Source organism: Ahaetulla prasina, chromosome 8 (genome assembly GCF_028640845.1).
Source record: "Ahaetulla prasina isolate Xishuangbanna chromosome 8, ASM2864084v1, whole genome shotgun sequence".
Taxonomy (NCBI): domain Eukaryota; kingdom Metazoa; phylum Chordata; class Lepidosauria; order Squamata; family Colubridae; genus Ahaetulla; species Ahaetulla prasina.
In genome coordinates this window covers 77,006,296-77,025,423 of record NC_080546.1, presented here as the reverse complement: position 1 = coordinate 77,025,423, position 19,128 = coordinate 77,006,296, and positions in this window count along the sequence as shown.

The window sequence follows — 19,128 nt, the reverse complement described above, 5'->3', positions numbered from 1 at the left end:
ATTTGTCTTATAAATAACTACTTCCAAATTGTTTTTTTTTTAAAAAAAGCTTTAAAATAAGATGATGGCACGTTCCAGTCACAATTACAAAGTCTTCAAAAGAAAATGGAGGAGAAGTAAGGTAGGTGACAAAATATTTTATAGATGAAAGCAAGCAGACATTAAAGATACAAATGCTTAAGTTGTCCAGAGAAATAAAGGCAATTAAACAATAACATTTGACTGAATACTGCCCAGAGGAATCAGTAATTCTTAATTTTTGATTAAATATTTTTACGTTTTTCAGAGATAGCGCTTTACATGTAATAAACTTTATTACAGTTATTGATCAATTCATAATAGATAAAACATATTCTGAGGCAACAAATCAAAATGTCAATACAAATAATTATAAAATTGTTCTAGTCAAAGTATTATGTGGTTTACAAACTGTAAAACAAAATGCAACCACATTTAGAGAAATGAAATCACATTGGTCAATTTTATGACATGACAATAGAGTGAAACCCAGAAGAGTGGGAATCCAAATAGACTAGATGGTGGGTTATTAGTGTAACTGGGCTGATAATAAAGATAATTTAACAAAACAACAACAATGGCTTCATGTTTCAACAACTCTTTCACCCTTATGTGCAGCAGAGATTCTGTCTAAGTAAATTATTCCTGGGCTACATGCATCTTGGGATTTCAGTAAGTTCAAATTCACATTGTCATGGCCAGGGGTGGGCTCCTGGGAGTTCGGCAGGGTTCGGAAAATCCTCTAGCCAAGGATCGCTGGAGTTTGGTGAATCCCCAAATGCCACCTCTGGCTGGCCACGCCCACCCTGCCCCTCCTCTCGCAGGAGTTGCCACGCGGCCCATTCATCATTCCAGGTAACTGCAGGGGCCACACCGAGGGTCTGGGAGGGCAAAAAGTGGGCCTACTGGAGGTGCCAGAAATCCAGAAACAGGCCTGTTTTGGCCTCCAGGGGGCTTCTGAACCCAGGAGGAAGCGGTTTTCTCCCTCCTGGAAGCTCGACGAAAGCCTCTGGAGCCTGGGGAGGGCGAAAAACGCCCCACCCCGTCGTGGTGCAGGCAGCCAACTAGGCCACACCACCATGGCCATGTCCACCCAGCAACGGGGCAGTGAACCCGTTGCTAAAGGATCTGAAGCCCATCCCTGTTCATGATGGTGTCATGTGATGTATCAGGACTTTTTTCCCCTTCGCTAAACTGGGTGTGGGCGTGGCCAGCATGTGATGCATCCGCCCCGTGGGCCAGGAGTTTGACAGCCCTATTCTAAGCAGACAAACAAACAGTCCTTTTCTTGGCTTTTGTTCCCAACATCTATCTTGGTTTAAAAGAAATAAAATCCTTTTCAATATCACAAGAAACAGAGGCTGGAAGAATTTTTTTCTGTCCACATGGCAAAATATTCTCCTTCATGAATATTTTTGTGGGATGTCTGATTACCTGCAAATAATTAGATGCCTATCATCTGGTAAGCTTGGGGCATTCACAAGAAAATGGATAATTCTTAATTTAGACCCTCTCCCTCTTCTTCTCCAATGACCACTTTGATATAGAATAGAATGGAATAGAATAGAATAGAATAGAACAGTACAGAACAGAACAGAACAGAACAGAACAGAACAGAACAGAACAGAATAGAATAGAATAGAATTTTTTATTGGCCAAGTGTGATTGGACACATAAGGAATTTGTCTTGGTGCATACGCTCTCAGTGTATATAAAAGAAAATATCATCAAGAATTCTAAGGTGCAACACTTAATGATAATCATAGGGTACAAATAAGCAATCAGGAACCAATCATATTCATCAGGTGTAGTTGCTTTTAGCACAGTTTATCTTTATGAAGCTATCAGATGTAGTCCAGAAATATTGAAGCAATCACTTTGTTATGACTCTAAACAACCGATTAGAACGATTACATCTTATAAAAAAAATGCAAAGTCTCAATAGAGGAGAGAGACCAACTCATTTAAACAATTACTTTAACAGTTGCCAAGGTAACATTCCTTCCTTTCCTAAAGAACACAGATCTAATGCTGTGATTTAACGCTTCTGATACAGAATGGAATGTCACAATTAGTAATTGCCTATAGTATGAGTATTCCTCTAAGGGTCTGCTGCTCCTATATGATAATTTGGATGGAAATGGAAAGCTAAACCTTCTTTTCATAAGTCTTCAATCCCCGACATTATCTTTAGGAGACAGAGGAACAAGAAAATATCATAATTCATACCAAGTCCTCTACATCTGAAATGTAGCATCTGATAATATTGATAATATCATAGGATATTATGGATACACTAATAATTTAGCCATAACAGTATATGAAAAACACTTGGATGTCTTTGTCCAAAGATCTTAAAATCTTGGGGAAATTCTTCACTGACTGGAGAGTCACTCCTAGCATCAGCAAAACAGTAACTACGTGTTTTCCATCTTAACAACAGACTAGCACATGAAGCCCCAAAGGTCTATTTAAACAACTTAGTCCCCTATATATTGTCATCCAAAGTACCTTTGAGTAACATTGGACTAGACTCCCTCCTATCAGATACATCTAGAGCAGGGGTGTCAAACTTAATTTCATTGAGGGCCGCATCAGGGCTGTGGTTGACCTCGGGGGGCTGGGTGGGCATGGCCAGTTTGATGCCACTCCCCAAACTGCTGGCATGTTTCCTCTTTGCACAAGGTAGACCGGGCTGAAACCATGCTGGCCTGATGTTTCCTCTTTGCATTAGGTAGATCAGGCCGAAGCTATGGGGGCCATCCCCTTACGTTTTCTAGGATGGCCTTCTGGGCCAGATCTGATGACATCATGGGCCAGATGGGGCCTGGAGGCCATCTTTTTCTTTTGATTTTCAGGGCTGCCACACTTAGAGCTGTGAGAAATTGGGTGGTGAGATTGCACGGAGTTGCAGGGATATTTATTTATTTATTTATTTGCCAACAAGTACAAGGAAACAAGTATCAGTATAGACATAGACATGGACATATGAAAAAATGGCACAAATAAACGGTTATAAATAAGCAAAACATGGCCATAAATACATAAAATGAGTACATATAAATGGGGACAGTGGGACAGGGACATAGGCACACTGGTGGGACCTCTTAAAGAACATGTAAGGTTCATGGTAGACAGTTTAAGGTAAAAGGTTATGGGGGGTTAGAGAAACTAACAACAGGATCAGGTAGAGCGTTCCAGACATTTACTACTCTATTGCTGAAGTGGTATTTTCTGCAATCAAGACTAGAGTGGATTACATTTAGTTTGCATCTATTAATAGCCCTTGTGTTATTGCAGTTGACGTTAAAGTAACCATTAACAGGTAGGACATTAGGGTAGATAATATTGTGTACTAAGCTTATGTCAGAACGTAGACAGTGTAGTTCAAGGTTATCCAGGCCTAAAATTATAAGGAATTTTATTGCGAGCAGAGGAGTTGAGTACTCTTCTTGTAAAATACCTCTGGACCCTCTCTAGTGTATTAATGCCTGAAATACAGTTATTCTATCTGGCCATAATGATACTCTTTACTCTGAGAGTCAAGGATATTCAGTCTGCACCCCGATCTAGAGAATATGGCAGCAAAAATCAACACTAGGGACAACATACTCCAGAAATTATGTGGAACTAAATGGAGAGCTTCAGCTGCCACCTCAGATCATCAGCACTAGGGTTGGCCCACTCCTCAGCGGAATACTGTATGGCTTAACAGCTGCCATACTAGTAAGTTAGACGCCAGCCTCAACGACACCATGAGGATTAGAAGTGGATTAAAACCACTCCAAATTCTACCGCCAGCTTTACGAAGGCAAGATGCACTAGTGAGAGACTATAGAAAAATTATTCACAATTCACTCCTGCTAGCGCATGCCGATTTTCTTCATTTATCAGCAGGAACACTCAAATCCAGGAAGCCTACACAGGCACTTGCACAACATCTGCCCAACAACTTTAATACTGATACCCTATGGAAAGCCAAATATATAGCTGAACGCCCAGACAAAAAAAAACCACATATAAATGACCACACAAAAAAGGTTCCAGGCTTTGAACTACCACATCAGCATTGGACTATCCCGAATAGGATTCGTACCTCACACGGTGTGTGATGGAACTCTATAAAATGGGGCATAGTATTTTTCCCTCAGTGTGACATCCCACATCAAACCATAAAACTGGCTGTGACTGGCTGTAAACTGAGGGCATATACCAGTCCAGTATCTGATTTTTTAAAAATAAACAATGCTGTACTTCAGTGATTAAAGGGCCTAGACCAGAGGTGGGCTTCAGCAGGTTCTGACCAGTTCTGGAGAACCGGTAGCAGAAATTTTGAGTAGTTCGGAAAACCGGTAGTAAATATTCTGACTGGCTTCGCCCCCATTTATTCTCTGCCTCCCAAGTCCCAGCTGATCGGGAGGAAATGGGGATTTTGCAGTAACCTTCCCCTGGATTGGAGAGGGAAGGGAGATTTTACAGTATCCTTCCCCTGGAGTGGGGTGGGAAGGGAGATTTTACAATATCTTTCCCCTGCCACGCCCACCATGCCATGCCACGCCCACCAAGCCACACCCATAAAACCAGTAGTAAATTTTTTTGAAACCCACCACTGGCCTAGACATTGGTATTTGAACATAGATCTTTTTTAACAGCTGTGTTTTACTGTGTTTTACTGATCTAGGTGAAATGTTAATATTTATTGCTAGTCCATGTGTGATATGGCATATGCTAAATAAATAAATCATAACTATCAGGTGATCTTACTACATTGCTTTCAACTAACAGGATTCTATATCTGTTTCAATAAAGGGACTCCAATGACCCTAATCACAGATATTAACAATATGGACCAGAAATAATGTCATGTGTTGTGCTCTTAAACCACTGTTCTTCACACAAAAGAAAAACCAACAGTCTGGCTTCTATTATTTGTTACGTTTCTCATCAGGGTCCTAAGGCGGTTTCATTTCGCCTGAAATTGTATTCCCATGCTTCCATACATAAATAATCCTCCATGTTGTTAACCTTCAGAACTATTATGACTTTCATATCTTTTATCCTAATTAGAGATCTCTAATATTTTTAGAAGGGATGTGGTGGCTTAGTGGCTAAGATCCTGAGTTTGTTGATCGGCAGTTCAGCGGTTCGAATCCCTAGTGCCGCGTAACGGGGTGAGCTCCCGTTACTTGTCCCAGCTTCTGCCAACCTAGCAGTTCAAAAGCACATAAAAAATGCAAGTAGAAAAATAGGGACCACAGCGTTCTGTGTGCCTTTGGCATTGAGTCATGCTGGCCACATGATCACGGAGACATCTTTGGACAGCGCTGGCTCTTTGGCTTTGAAAAGGAGATAGGCACCGCCCCCTAGAGTCAGGAATGAGTAGCACATCTATGCGAGGGGAACCTTTGCCTTTACCTAATATTTTTAGATTCCACAGTTTTGTGACTTGTGCATCTGAGCATCCTCCAAACACTGCATTTGTTTTATTCTCCAGGAGGTCACTAAATAGTGTTTTCTAAAAGTGAAGAAAAGTGTAATTTGTGATATCACAATTTTGGAGGATTCTTTTCTTTTTCTTTTTACCTCAGCTGAAATTTTTGGTAAGAGATTAAATTGATGTGCCTTTTTGGTATCAGTGCTGCAGGGATGACTTACACATATTATTGTACCCCTACTTTTTATTCATCTAGACATATTCAAGATTTTATGCTGAATCTTAAGAAAGCTGTATTTTTTCCCTCTTAGTGCTGATCAGGGATAGATATGGATTGTCAATGCAGAAAGAGAGAGGAAGCCAGAAATAACTCAGTATTAGCATTCACAACCATCATCTTTTCCCTCCCTCAGTTTTTCTCTTTGTGGGCAATCAACTAATTATATCAAAGCTCATCTTCATGGCTGACAGGGAAAATGACCAATCAGTTTAGGAGAAAAGCAGGGGTGAAATGCTCTTAGTTCGAACCGGACTGCCCGATCTGGTAACGATGGTGGGTGATGGTTTGGAGAACCGGTAGCAAAAATCCCTGCCCCCACCACGCATCAGCTGAGCTGCGCGATCATCAGAGAGATTTCTTTTTTACTTTTAAAAGCATTTTTTCTTTGGCTGAAAAAATGCTTTTAAAAGTTAAAAAAAAAGCCTCTGATGATCACGTGGCTCAGCTGGGATCACGTGGCTCAGAACCCTTTAAAGGAGCAGGCAATAGGGCCAGTGATCAGAAACTGTTGAATCAAGCTAACAGGGGAATTTATAGTTTTTAACGAAATATATACTGTAGACTAGGTATTCCTATTCTTGGATCAGAGGTTTCTGTTTGAAGACTATTTCATTAAAATATTGTCCACTAAAAATATAAAACTTATTTTAAGTGCAATATAGCAAATTCATGTGCCCACTTTATAGTGGTTTCTGACCATTTATTTCCTTTCCTTCAGTATGGAACTTTTTGCTTTGATTGCTTATACATCAAACGTTGCATGATGCACACATATTTCTTCAGTAATTTTTTGAAACTGTGTTTACAGCTGAACACATTTATTTTTCTAGAGTTTTACTGACAAATTCATAAGATCTTATTCTTGACAAATCCTTTCCTGCTGCAATCTTAATAATGAATGAAAGCGTATAGAGTACATTTCTACTGATCTACAGGTAGTGTTATGTAATCCACACATTTTTCCCCCCATAACATTAGTTTCCGTAAATTAGAGCAGAGTTATTCTGCTTCTGTTTCTTTCTTTTTTAGATCTTTAAAGACAAAAATGTCCTAGTGTCTGTAATACACGTAGCATCTTATGTCCTGATGGTTTAAGTATGTCCTAAACTCAGATACTTATCCTGAGCTTATTTATGTTTAAATTAGGAAATAAATATAATTTAAGGCCTCAACTCCTAGATTACTATATAGAGAAATCTAAACTTACTGAGGAGTATGAGCACAGGCTTTCCACACAGAAGGAAGACCTGTGGGAATGCAAGGCCAGGTACAGGTGCCTGGAGCTTCAGCGGACTGAGATGGTCAGCCAGTTCCAGGCCATGATGCAGTCCCACTGGAACAAAGCCCTCTACTCTTTGCCACCAGCGATGCTTCCTTCCAACCTTTGCCAAAGCCCCACACCAGGAGGCTGAAGGAGACCCCGAGTCAGAATTTCTCCCCCCCTCTGACCCATCCACCCACACCCACCCACAAAAACCCAAAGGGAGAGACTCTCTGCAACTACACAAACGTTCATTACACATATCTGTCCCAGGGGCTGTAGTTCGAGGACCCCTGATTTAGTGCAATATAAAGAATGCAAATGATTTTTCTGTGGACCACCAAAATTTTCTCGCAGACCACCAGTGGTCCATGGACCACCAGTTGGTGACTGCTGCTCCAAAAGATCTTCAGCTCTAATTCTCTTGCAACTTGTGTGCCATCTGACCTGAAGGCTGCACCATTGATTCCTTTATATTGTCCATCGTGTTGTTTTCCTGGTGAAATACAGAAGTCTTCCCATTATCTTCTGCTGTGTTGTGTGAAATGATATCTGAGATGTCACTAAAATGACCTCTAGTATCTTCCTACATGGTTTCTATGATGTGAGAGTCATTTGGAACCAAACTTTTGGAAGAAGTATGTTTCACTCATAATAAATGTAAATGCAGATTTTATGAGCCTTCCATTAGATTTACAAGACATATGTCATTATTGGACTGTCAATATTTTAAAGGAATATTGCTATGTTTTTATGTTACCAACTAAGTCCAGTATAAATATGGAAACCAAATATTAAATATATAATTTGAGTCGCAATCAAAAATACAAAACAGGGTTATCAATATTAAAATTCAGACAATTGTCAGTTCCAAATATTATATTTAGCACAGAGGATAATTGGATGTTACTAAGAAACAGTACTTTCTCATAAATTTTTACTGAAGCTGAAACAAACACCTCACCAAACGCGTACACACACACATACCCATGACACCCATGCATGCACAAACACACACACACACACACACACACACACACACAAAGCAAATGCAGCTTGTTCTCAAAAATGTTTTCAGAAATCTATGTTCAAAATGGGGACAATGACCTGAGATTTCTTTGGGTGATATTAATAGACATAAGTCCATAGGTACAAATATTTAATGCTACATTATTCCTAAATTGAAATCCAGAGACTATTGTATGTTGGTTTTATACAAAAATTCCTGCCAGTTAGGAAATTCTGCAGAATTTGGGGGTTCAATTTCCCAAATTGGTTGGGAATTTCCCAATTTCCACTTGGCTTCTTGCAAAATAATTTTCTTTACAACTTATTTCAAAGGAGATGTGCATTAAAGAGATGCACTTCTCTTATAGATGGATCGAATAGTTGTTGAATAATGAACAAATGACTGTTAAAATAAATCAATGGCTAGATACGTTAATGAAGTTCGATAGAGACATTTATAATGTAAGAATTGTTGAAATATACAAATATAATGCAATATTGTTGGTTTGAATTAAGAAAATGAAATGAATGATACAAATATAATTAATGCAAAATCTAGTACATTTTATATGAAGTTAGGGAAGAAACATTTATAGTTAAACAAAAGATTAATTGATTAAAATATTTGGATGTATATTAGATTGGTAAAATGCAAAATAAGATAAATTACATATTATGGATATGGTGAAATTGCATAAAAGTTTTGTAATCAACCAACCGACACACAGTTTGTATTTTTATTGAAGATGCTTTTATGTATGTATGTCTAGAAAAAAAAAATCAAACCCCCCCCCCCACAAATGATCGTTGTTCATCTGCTGTGCCTGATTCTTCATAAGCCCATGGTCATCCCTTTGACCTCTACTGTCTCCTGAAATTTGCCCAAATTCATGTTCAGGAATATCCTTGGCCTTATTTAATAATAATAAAAAAAGGAAGGCATATGGGAATGTGCTGCTGTCTATGATTGATGAGACCCCCTTAAATAAAGAGTTGATGAGTTTAAAGAACAAAAGACCATGTATGACACAATGTATGGGCATGATAATACTTTATATAATTTCCAAGAACCTGAAAAGATTTGTCTGAGCAGATCTAGCACTCATGGCATAAGTACAAAGACATCTTGGCGAAGATCTGTAAGTAGAGAATTGAAGTAATAGTAGTTTTTCAAGTTAAACAATGAAAATCCAGTAATGAGATTCTGAAGGAATAAAAACCAGGAGCTGTATTGTATTCATAAATGCAGAGATATTATGTTTGAATAATGACCTCAGTTTGCTTATGGCAATTAATGTGGACAAAACAAAAAGAGACAACACAGAATCTGTTATTTTTGTCTTACTGTTTGCGCTTTAATTCAAGGCAAAACCTCCGCCCCCTCCGTGTCCTGGTCAGGCTTGGAAGCCATCTTTTGTATTAGGTCTTCAAACCTGCCATATTTATTACTGTGGGAAACTGAGAGGGGGGATTGTATGGAGCCAGGATGATATATAGTCATAATAACATTCTTTTCTCAAGAAGTCAAGGATATCTTGCTCTGCACCTGGAGACTGGACCTAAGAGGCAACTCCAGTTGGCACGGTTCTTTGATTGGACCATGTGATGGACTTGTGGATGTTGGACAGTAAATTGACCTTTTCTTTGGGTGGGGAAAACCTGGAAATTTTCAGATTCGGGTTTTCCCAGATGTGTCAATATGACATCTCTAATAAAATGAAACTTTGAGGAACTTCAGAGTTCCTCAGTTTTCTTTCATTGGGGGTGTTACTTGGAACCCTGACACTCACATCTGCACTATCAAAAAGGTTGAATTAAGCACCAAAGATATGGAAGGAGGTTAAAATATAAATAGTCAAAAAGATCTAAATCATTGTGTTCCATGTGGGTTTTACTAACCCTACAGGTGTTTCACAACAATGCTTTAGTAGTTTTTAAGAGTTCTGCAAAGTTGGGTAAGATTATTCCTATGAGCACAAAGTTGTGGCTAAACCTTACCAAGTCTGTGTTCTAATAACCAGTGCCAGAATTTATTTTTCGCTTATTTCTGACTAAATCTGGTTAGAATTTCTCAAAAAATAATAATGAAAGCACAATGTTTAGAAGTGGCTAGAAGTCACCCTTCAAAATTCTACCTACTCTGCTCTTGTCTTATGAGAAAAATTGAAGAGGGGCAGGATATTTTTTTTTCCCAGTGAAGGAAAAATAATTAAATAATTCTTCTTCATGAAATGGAAAGAGAACTGAATAAATAATAAATAATAACAATACAAAAGAATTTATTTTACCGTTCTTGTCATGTTTGGGAATGCTTTGTTTGTGTGAAGTAACTGCAGATAGGACATTCCTTTATAACAGGAACACATATGTACAGTAGGTTCTTCTTAGCTTGGTTTGCACTCTTTATTTTTCCTATAAACTTTTTTCTTCCCAATTTTTATATTCTTTTTATAAACATTTCTTGCTGCAATTTAAAAAAGACGTTTGAGCAATAATGAACAATAGAGTTCTATTTCTAATATAACTTTCCGGATTCTTCCCCGCTCCCTTTCTTTTCTTATTATTAGAATGAAGATGATTAATTTTGAGGTTAATTTTTTTATTCATATAACCATTATTTGGTGCATGAATTCTTTTAAAAAAATTGTTTAAAAAGAAAAAAAAGAATTTTTAAAAAGAAACTTCCTTTGAGGTTATAATATACTTCCAATACATTCATATAATTAAGGAAGGAATCAAGTTGCTCAAAATTCCAGATCTTAATTTCACTTCTAGCAGCAAATGAAGGATCTTTGGCAATACTTCTTGCAGTACAATAGTGTTCAATTTAGAATCTATAAGGTCTGCTTTAAAAAAGGCTTGTTTTTAATATCTTCCCATGGAACACTTCAGTGCCTTCCCTGTCACTCCGTGCAGTCACTGCTGACAAATGACTTTATATGTACTGACACCAGGCATATCCAGCTACCTGAAAGAAAATTAAATCTCACATGGAGAATGGAAGCATTATCGGTTTAGTTGGCAATCAGGTGTAACAATGCCAGGCATTGAGATTAGGAACCAATTTTCTTTTTTAGCATTGTTTAGGATCTATTCTCAGGAGATCCAAAAACCGCCATGTGTAAAAATTATGCATGGCAGCTGCTGATGTATGTTTGCTTGTCTTCTCTCTTAACTTAAAAGCAACACCTTTTGCAAAAGGGTAAACAGACACACGCAGATTGCTAGGAGCAGGTTTACAGATTAACTGTTGTGACCCAGGTTCCTGGACCCGGACTCCTGGACTCGGATGATTCAGAAAGTGAGGGAGAAGACCTGGCAAGGCCCGGTTCTTTTGGGCCCACTCCCTCCTTGGCACCCACTCAAAGGGAGGAGGAGGGGCCTGCAAGGCCTGATTCTCTCGAGCCTTCTTCTGATTTGGCCACGCCCCAAGAACAGTTTTGGAGTGATGCAAGACTGCACAGACGTGACCGGTGCGTGCAGCAGAAGCAGCGTTGGGATAAAGCCAAGGAATGATGGTCATGCAGTGACATCTGCAGAGACTATAAATAGGAGGCGGGACTTCCTGGTTTTTTGTCTTGGACAAAGCAATGAATTTGCACGGGCAAACTGTATCAATGGAGGGAAGAATATATTCATGAGTAATTCTGGCCTTATCTATAATTTCCTCGTTATCTCCAGAAACTTGGCAGGCCCGTGGGTAGACGTGGCCAGGACATTTATCTATGTAAATAAAGAAGAAGAGGAGGCCTTTGACGGACTCTTTCTTGGGAGTATTGGGGGAGGGAAACAGAACATTAACAGAGTTAGATTTGGAAGGCACCTTTATTTATTTATTTATTTATTTTGTCACACAGTATATATAAGCGTAATGCATGAAATAATTATGCAATATATAAGCATATATATATGAGTATGACTATGTAATAACTATATTAATTGGATATAACGAAAGGAAACAATAGGACAGGAACGGTAGGCATATTTGTGCTCTTATGCACGCCCCTTACAGACCTCTTAGGAATAGGGTGAGGTCAATGGTAGACGGTTTTTGGTTGAAGCTTTGGGGATTTTGGGAAGAGACCACAGAGTCAGGTAGTGTATTCCAAGCATTAACAACTCTGTTACTGAAGTCATATTTTCTGAAATCAAGATTGGAGCGGTTAACATTAAGTTAACTATTGTGTGCTCGTGTATTGTTGCAATTGAAGCTGAAGTAATCTTCGACAGGAAGGAGATTGTAATAGATGATTCTATGAGTTAAACTCAGGTCATGTCAAAGGCGGCAGAGTTCTAAATTTTCTAGAACTACAGGATTTCAAGTCTGGTGGCAGGAGACCATACACCATTTCTGACAAATGGCAGTCCAATCTCTTCTTAAAAGACTTCAGTGAAGAAGCTGCTGCAACTTCTGAAGGCAACTTCTTTTCCATTGGTTGATTGTTCTCACTGTCAGAAAATTTCTCCTTATTACTGAGTTGAATCTCTCCTTGATTGGTTTCCGTCCATTATTCCTTGTCTGGCCTTCAGGTGCCTTGGAAAATAGCTTGACCCCTTCCTCTCTGTGGCAGCCTCTCACCTTTAAACGCGAGCTCAAGACTTTCTTTTTTCACCAAGCGGGGCTGGCCTGATTGATTGATTTTAATATTTGGGGATTTTAGCGGGTTTTTAACAGGGTTTTTTTATCTTTTGTATTTTTTACCTAAATAGTTTTAAATATACAGCAGTTTAATTAGATTTTTAATTTTGTTATTTTTGTATTATTGTCGTTTTACTTGCTGTACACCTCCCTGAGTCTTCGGAGAAGGGCGGTATAAAAATGTGAATGAATGAATGAATGAATGAATGAATGAATGAATAAATAAATAAATAAATAAATAAATAAATAAATAAATAAATATTGGAACACTGCTATTAGGTCTCCCCTGGTCCTTCTCTTCACTAGAGTAGCCACCTACTACTCTAGGTGAAAATAGGTGAAAATAACAGTGGTGAGATTCACTAGGTGAAAGTAACAGTGGTTCAAATATATGTAAATGATACTGTACATGTTTGCTTACTGCCAGCTTTATCGTTGAATTGATACCTACTATCGTACAGAACTTACAACAGTATAGTTAAGTCCATGGAGTAAGACTGAAGACCTCAACCCTCGCTGCCAAAACGCTTGGCGGTTTGATAGCTACTCCCAAATGTGCTCTTCAAAAGGCAGCGAGACTTTCTTGCTTTTGCCTTGAAGACATTTCGCTTCTCATCCAAGTTCTGAAGAAGATTCTTGGATGAGAAGCAAAACATCTTCAAGAAAACAAAGTCCAGATGCCTTTTGAAAAGCACTTTTGGGTCAACCATAGTTGACTGAGAATCTCCCTAGACATTTGATAGCCACTGGTCTTCCATTTTTTAAAAAATGGAAGTTTCTCCTTAATTCCAGGTTGCTTCTCTCTTTGATTAATTTCCAACCATTATTTCTTGACCTGCCCTCTGGTGCTTTGGAGAATAATTTGACCCCCTCTTCTTTGTGGCAGCCTTTCAAATACTGAAAACTACACAGATGGTTGAAAAAACCATTTGGTCCAAACACAGTATTTACACAAACATATATATTCCACACTTTCCCAAAATGTATTTATATAAAAAAGAACTTGTATGCATACAGTTGCATTTTCATCTCTACAAAAGAAAAACAACACAAAAATATTCAGTGAAATGGCAGTATATCTAAATATTCATCAGGAAGACAAAATTCTGCCAAAATTGGTAGAGGGATAATGTTTTGGAAAAGTGTGCACCTTAAAAAAAAAGCATGAAAATATATGTAATTAGAGAATTGCAAATAAAAATATCTATGGATGTTTGCCAAATTTAAAAAGTTGCAGAAACAAACTGAAACAAATCAGAAAATTTAAGCCAATCAAAATTTCCAGAGTTGCCCAATCCTATTATTTCCTCCTAGCTGTTGGCACAAACTTGATGTCAGTTTTAGAAAGCAATTTTCTTTCTTGCTTCTTAACTGCCACATATTTTAGCTGGGGAAGTTGGGAGGGGATTGTTGTTGGAGTGATAGAAAGTTAGTCATAACAACATTCCGTTTTCAAGGACATCCTGCGTCTGATGGAGACTGCCTGAAGATTGTATCCAATTGAGTGTGAAGAGTTGATTGGACAATGTGATGAACTTGTGGGTGTGGGGCAGGGCTGTGAACTGTCAACTGGGTGTGGAAAACCTGGAAGCTTTCAGTTTCGGGTTTTCCCAGCTGTGCCAACATGACATCTCTAATAAATTGGAACTTTGAGGAACCTGAAGCCTCAGAATTTTATTTTGTTGTGGGTATTCCTTGGAACCCTGACACTTGACTTGACTCCAGTGTGGTTGCATGGACAAAGGTAGTCAAAGAAGAATTTTACAAGATTGTGAATGATTTTCATATGCTGTGAGTGAAGTATGAAACCTGACAAGATGGGTTATGAGTTTATAAATCATTGTGTTGTACGATACATGAAAACTCAGCCAAAGTAATAACAAACAGAATTCTTTAGCAGAAGCAAAAGAATATTACTATTTCCTCTTTGCTTATGATTCTTTATATTCAAACTATATTGCCTTTCCCCCCTTTCTGTTCAACTAAATATATCTTTCTTTTGTTTGCTGTTTTACAATGTCAGGAAGAGCGTAAGTATTTGCATCCGCTTGAAAAAACTGGAGTATAATAATGGATGTATGCATAAATACAAGCATGCTGCTAACCAATGCTTTGTTCCCCTGCCAACCAATGAACCAAAAAAACCCCTTTTAAAACACTTAGCATTAGAAGCTACACAAAAGGCAATAATGACTGATTCATAGCAACAGCTTCCTAGAAAGTGCTTTTCCTCTTGGCCTGGATTTTCCCACATGAAACAATATTGCCAAGGAAGAGCATAACAGATGCTACTCCTGCACACGCTTCACACATTTGCTTGAATTCTGTTCATTATTTGGCCTCCTGTGGGATAAAAGGAATATTGTCAATACGATAATGATGGGATAAACATTTTGGCCACTTGCAGTAATTTTTCTGAATGCCAGATAAATTCAATGAGTTGTGCTTCCACAAAAGAGTTGCCAGAACATCAGTTGGAGGCTTCATTATAGCTATGCACAATATCATAATGAGAGGCTGTGTCAGCATTTCCTTTCTTACTATTTGGCTGGCATTCATAGGCTTTGTTTATCTGCTTTGCTGAAAATTGGTTTATATATCCCGGTTTAAATCTTTCTACTTCAAAAGGCAAATTGAAGAATTGAACGACGACAACAACAAAAACGTCAGACCTCTAAAAATTTTTAGAATATCGTCCTGGGACAGAGATGACTAATATTCAGCTCCTATCTTGACCATTTGTTTCCTAATAGAATAGAATAGAATAGAATTTATATTGGCCAAGTGTGATTGGACACACAAGGAATTTGTCTTGGTGCATATGCTCTCAATGTACATAAAAGAAAAGATACGTTCATCAAGGCACAACATTTACAACACAATTGATGGTCAATATATCAATATAAATCATAAGGATTGCCAGTAACAAAGTTACAGTCATACAGTCATAAGTGGAAAGAGATTGGTGATGGGAACTATGAGAAGATTAATAGTAGTGCAGATTTAGTAAATAGTTTGACAGTGTTGAGGGAATTATTTGTTTAGCAGAGTGATGGCCTTCGGGGAAAAACTGTTCTTATGTCTAGTTGTTCTGTTGTGCAGTGCTCTATAGCGTCGTTTTGAGGGTAGGAGTTGAAACAGTTTATGTCCTGGATGTGAGGGATCTGTAAATATTTTCACGGCCCTCTTCTTGATTCGTGCAGTATACAGGTCCTCAATGGAAGGCAGGTTGGTAGCAATTAAGCAGTTAATCACTGGGCTCACAAATCAAACCAAGCCAGGTTTCCCCCCTCCCCGAAGCTAAGCCAAAAGCAGACAAAAATCACCTATTTCTTAGCAAGGTAAACACATTGCCTTATTCTCCCTCAGCTTTCTGTATATCACAGGGTTACTGTGAACACAACTGGTCACAAATTACTTTCAAAATTTCCACCAAATTTTTGGGCAGAGATTGGATGAGTGAATTGTCTCAGTGTTGTGGTCCGTCAGCAGCTTACAGAGCTGGCAATGGAGTCAGACAGCGATGAGGCTGAGGTGAGGCCAGGGCCATCGGGAAGTGAGTTGCGGACTCCAGAGCCTCCAGAGGCTGATAGTAGTGAGGCAGAGGAACAGGAGGAGCCTGTTCCTAATGCACGCATGAGAAGAGCTGCCAGAAGGCAAGAGCAGCTCAAGCAGAGAGGACAACCTGGGAGTAGGGCCAAGAGATGATTGGCCCCTCCCATAAAGCTTAAAACAGACCAGCAACAGCGTTTGAGCTTTGCCAGAAAACAACATTGTAGCTGCATCTTCTGCTTCGTCTTCTGCTTCATTTATGTCTTTGTTTTTGTGGCTTCTGGATGTTTGCCTAATTGGACCAAGGTTTGTGAGATAACTGAGGAATTTGTGTTGGGAAGCATTTGTTTTACTTTGAGTTGAATGACGCTGGGAATGAAGTAATCCCCAGTTGTTCGAATAAAATGTGTTTTTTCACGGACTGAGTTTATTACTACCTACTTGGGCCTGGGTCACAACATTCAGCTCTTTTGAAGTCTAAGACAGAGGCCCCCAAGCTTTTGGCCCTCAGGGACCAGTTTTGTGAAAAGAGGTTTTTCCACAGACCAGAGGGGGCATGGTTTTGTGTGCAGCACAGATGGGGCTTCACTTGTTTGCGTGGGCCGGTTTCTGGCATTCCTGGGGGATTGGTCAAGGGCAGCGATGGGTTTCACATTTTGTTACTACCACTTTGCACACGTACCTGCCTTCCACACATTGGCCTAGGCTTCCGCACATGTGCTTTGCTCATGCACGCACCTTCCACACATTTGCCAGGCCTCAAAAATGTGCCTAAATAGGACAGCATAGAGCCGGGGTAGAGGGGTGGAAGAGTGGAGGGATGGAGGAGTGAAAGGGTGGAGGGGAGGGGTGGGGTGGGCCACCCCACCCACAATTTCCGCTACCGGTTTCCCTGAACCGGTCCAAACCAGCTGAATACCACCTCTTGTCCAGGGGTTGGTTTAAGACACTAGTATGATTTTGTTCTTTTGTTTGTGTCTGTGTTAGATTGAATTCCAATGTGATATGCTCAGTCTCAATAAGACATGACTGAATGGATAGCACTATCACATATTAAAGAACAGGACACACAAATACTTATCTCTTAGGTCCCACCTGAATGAAGATCTGCAATTATACCACATCTGCCTATGACAATTTGTCCATGGTTCTGTTCTCCCCTGAAAAAAAATTCTAGCAAATTTTCTTTCATCTGAGAGAGAGTGGGAGGGGAAAAAGGTGAACATGTTTTTTAAAACAATGTTTATCCCACCACAGGGGTGGGCTTCAAAAATTTTAGCAAGGGGTTTTCCACCCGGTTGCTGGGTGGGCGTTGTCATGGTGGGCATGGCCTAGTCGCCCTACTGCACCATGGTGGGGGGCGTTTTTGCCCTCCCTGGGCTCCAGAGGCTTTCCTCGAGCCTCTGGGAGGGCTAAAACAGCCTCCCCAAGCTCCGGAGGCCCTCTGGAGGGCCTTCCTGAACTTCAGGTAGGCCCGGTTTTCGCCCTCCCCGAGACTCCGCACACACCCTGCACTTATTTGCATGCAAAACAGGCTGCATGGGGACTCCTGGGAAGGGAGGAATGGGTGGGGCCAGCCAGGAGTGGGATTTGGGGGTTCTCTAAACTGCACAGAATCTTAGCTAGAGGTTCTCCCGAACCCCTGTGAACTCCAGCGAACTCCGTCCCACCATATGTGTGTGTGTACACACACACACAGACACACACACAAATATAAACTCAAAGCAGTGAATGTACCACTATTCGTCCTCCTTATATTTTCCCTATCTGGGAAGAGATGGAAGAACCAGAAATATTGCTGAGTTTCTTCAATTAAAATAAGATAATTTGTGAGCGTGTTTGCCTGCCTGCCTGCCTGCATGTTTGTTTGCATTATTATTAACTGAATGAGCAGACATGGGGATAAGTACGAGACAGTCAAAACTTTATAAGACACACTGAAAAACCTATTTGGTTTGCATGGTTTATATTCATTGGAATACACAAATGTGTCAGAATTTTTTTGCGCTTAAATAGTCTGAATTTTCTTCTGTTGGTCTAGCTGCTTTGCATCAACATTAGCTTTATTTATTGTCAACACAAAATAGTTAGAAATATACATAAATATACAACTTGGGAAGTGTTTCGGTATAATGCTTAAACACACTGGCTTAAAAATAGGGTGAGTTTGTTCCCAGGCATCATGCCAGCTACTGTAGGTGATTTGCAAATAGAGGGAAAGCAACGACAAATCATGTTTGCAAAAATGTTTGCCAAAAACCCTGCATGGACTTGTTTATGTAGTTGCCATCCTGGGAAGGTGATCAAAGAGTCAGGAATCAGGAAATAAGGAGCAGGACGTGTTTGAAATTGAGAAACATTCTGCAGTGTTTTTGTGATACTTTTAATCTGTTAAAACTTTGTGTTGCTTCTTTTGTACATTTGGGAAAGTATGATGAAAGACCAGCTTAGAGAAGTGACAGATGGTTCCAATTTCATGAGTCTTTTAAATAAGGAGGGGGGGGGAAATACTGTTTACCAACAAATTTTCTTCTCTATAATCACTTATTTGCATTTCTAGGTCCCTCAAATTGGTATATTTTCCAGTCCTAGGGCAATGCAACCAAGTCACAAATATACCAGGCATATTTATAATATAGATGTATATCCAGTGCTAGAACTGCTGCCTCAAATAGATTGGTAAGTTGTAGGTGTGCATTTCCGTGCATTTGTCAGGCAGAGAGGAAAAAAGTGTTTGGTTTTTTTTGCACTTAATTTTAAGTACTCACTGGCACATTCTAATGAAAGATAATCAGCCTCCGCTATCACATATTCAGTTCATACTCCATTGCAATGGGGGTAATTGGGATGTGTCAACCTCCTTATATTTATAGACTTTGACTATAGTACATTGGTTGCAGGTAAACAAAAACCAAATTACTCCAATATGTCCCAAT